This window comes from Miscanthus floridulus, chromosome 13 (assembly GCF_019320115.1).
Source record: "Miscanthus floridulus cultivar M001 chromosome 13, ASM1932011v1, whole genome shotgun sequence".
NCBI lineage: Eukaryota > Viridiplantae > Streptophyta > Magnoliopsida > Poales > Poaceae > Miscanthus > Miscanthus floridulus.
Window position 1 is genome coordinate 50296489 of NC_089592.1, and position 3528 is coordinate 50300016.

Sequence of the window (3528 nt, forward strand, 5' to 3'; positions counted from 1 at the left end):
TTATTAAAGGCCAAATTAATTTTTTATTTTATTGGGCGCAGTGTTTGGAAAAGTTTCATTGAGGAACACCACATGAAACATTGCAAAGCACCACTGGATGTAATCGCACACAAAGTAAGTACTAGCTACATTTATATATATAATTCAATTAACACCATGCATGCTTTCAATTCACCGGATCTTTTTTCTCGTAAAAGTGGGTTCTGAGGCAAGAACAGGGGAACAACTATTGTGGATACTATGTTTGCGAGTTCATCATGGCGTACTCAAAAAAAACTCCTGAAGAGAACCTCAAAGTACATTATATAAATATATTCATATATTCACAATTTCTTTTATTGCTCATATATATAAGTAATCACGTGACCAACACACACACACACACACACACACATATATATATATATATATTAATACTTTTCCTTTAACTTTTATTGAAGACTCTATGGTTGAAGGAAAAAGTCATATGATGTGACCAACTGAAAGGAATTCAAGAGACCATAGCAGGATTTCTTAATGACCAGGTCCTGAACCCCGCCGGTGAGTTCTACAATAACGTGAACGAAACATGAAAGCCAAACTAGATGGAGTGAATTTGTTATCCCAACGATATGATAGGATATACAATGCAAGATTTATTTATAATATATATATATACATATTATATGTACATAAAATAACATACAATATATGTATATGCATGTAATATATACGTTAGTTTCATACTTTAGTTTGTACAAAATATTCAAACATTATAAATGTGTAGAATACGTATATTATTAGCAGCATAGAATGCGTATTTGAAAACCTATTCGAAAACCAAAACGATTCATCAATTGAAAATAGAAACAAAAAAAGAAAAAAAAGAAAACCTTTAGTCCCGGTTGGTAATACCAACCGGGACTAAAGGGCCGACCCATGTGGCCAGGCCAGGAGGCCTCTTTAGCCCCGGTTGGTATTACCAACCGGGACTAAAGGTGGACCTTTAGTCCCAGGCGCGAAACCGGGACTAAAGGAGAGGCCCTTTAGTCCTAGATTCGTGCTCCCGGTTCCAAAACCGGGACTGAAGGGGGTTGAGAACCGGGAGTACAGCCCGTTTCTGTACTAGTGAGTGTTACTAGTTCCTCATCTTCTCAATCGCTGCTGATGCAATTATAGAGGCCTTCCATGGCAGAGCACAATGCAGGATTCATTAGCGCTCCCAAGTTAGTTACCCAATTAGCTACCTATGCATAATGCTACCTAATAAGAGGCATATCAGTTTCCTTTTCTTTTTTTTGGCAAATGTATAGCCAAGAACTTCGGGATAATGACCAAATTGGTCCTTTAGCTAAAGAAATTGATAAAATTAGAGTACATTCAAAAGACAGCTGTATGGTTATATGGCATGGCTAGCTATACATTGTGTAATGGAGAATGGACCACATGAAGCATTTATGTGATTAGCATATGACACACAAACAAGGGTACAATGTTGTGCTTGAGCAATGTCCCAGCACCCCTGTATCTGCTTTAAAAATAATTACATCCATTTTAGTTTAAAGAATGAAGGGCAGGCCTAGTGCAAGCGGTAGAGTCTTACCGCCTATGACCGGAAGGTCCTGGGTTCGAGTCACAATCTCGCATTGCACAGGCGAGGGTAAGGCTTGCCACTGACACTCTTCCCCAGACCCCGCATAGAGCGAGAGCTCTCTGCACTGGGTATGCCCATTTCAGTTTAAAGAAGATAGTACGTGCATATTGGGAAAATTGAAATTATTTCCACCCCGACAGTTTCCACAGGCATTTCTTAGGTAAACAAACCATCTAGCCATTTATCCTCCCCTCTCATTCTTTACATCATATCACTTTAATGGAATAAATGTACCATTTCAACATTTCTGCCAGAAAATAGTTTATGATCTTGCCCATAGGGAAACAATAGATGCTATGCAGATACAAGAAAGGGAAGAAAAGATAGCTCACCAAATGGTCAAATTCCAAGATAAGACATGCTTCACATCTTCTTTAGTTGGCTTGTAGCCACACCTATCCCTCCTTGAGGTTAGGTCTGAGAATTATGTGTAGGTGTAATGCAGAATAGCAGCCTCCTCCAATTTGATTTCACTACATAAAAAAAGAAATATATGACAAAACCATCAAGCAGAAACAGACTATAGATTGTTAACTGACCACTTGTTTTAACAAGTAACTTTGTATATTCAAATATCTTATTTGGGATTTGATGCGATTATGCTATCTATGAGCACCGTTCGGACGTAAATGCTCTCTGGTATGTGTCTTGAAATTCTGTGAAATTTTCATAAACTTCTACATCATTTACTACTTATCCTAAAAGTTGAGGACGTTACCCTGGTTCCCACTGATAGCACTCGTAGAAAGGGTGGTAGGTGGGGAAGAAGGTTGTAGGCTATTTGCCATCTCTTGGCGGTGGCCATCAGGAAGCTACTCCTCTCTGGGGTAGTGTTGCTGTTTCTAGAGGAGCTTTAATTTTGCTATGTGTAATTGCGCTATTGTTGACTGTTGGTAGAAAAGAAAACCAAAAGCCTAGATCAGATTACTCTTGAAGAAAATCTAAGTCTGCATAAATTTCTTATAGCTCATATTACAATATAAATTTGTGAAAATAGGACCATATGCAATAGTAACTTACACATGTTGCAAAGAACATTTGGTTCACCCAAAAATATCAAGTTGCACATAGCAAATCGAAAGCTATAGAAAATCAGTGTAAATGCAAATATGAAAAAGTAATCGAACATGACCTCAGAATTCAAACACCAATGAAAATAGATATATGATCCCAATAAGTTAACATAGGACCATTGTGGTACAGTTCAAACTGAGACATTTATATATGACACATTGAGATCGTAACGAAAAGAACTTAAAAACTACCATGTATAGAATTGTCTAGCAGAGGTCCAAAGATTAAAAAAAGAGGTGGGAATCAATGATTGGAAACTAAAGGGAGGAAATGAACACATGTCCAAAGTATGTCACTAAGACATTGATTGCCAAATTTGACTACTTGATAAGCGTAGTGTAGTTGCCCTTTTGTGATATCAAATTGTGTTATTACTAAAACATAACATATACTGCAGCCATAAGCAAGGTTTATTTCCCTTGAATATCAACTGATGTAAACACCTAATACATGCAAGCACACTTCCTAATTTGACTCTGCTGAACATCTGCAGTGTGCAATCAAGTATTCTTGAAAACTAATAAGCTAGAGAATAGTCACTGTTACTTATCTCCAATCTGCTAACATAATGGATTTTAGCTCTTTAGGTATTCCCTCATGAGTCCATTGTTGATCAATCATCATGACCATCTAAGATAAAGCCTGAGACTTGACAAACAAAAGGGAGCACTAGAAAAGTTGAAAGGTCCTAATATGGCTAGAGGGGGTGAATAGCCTATTTAAAAACTACAAATCAACTAGAGCAATTTGATTAGTTTGACAAATAGCGAAATGCAAACTTGCTCTAGCTCTATAAGGGTTGCAAGCCACCTATCCAACAA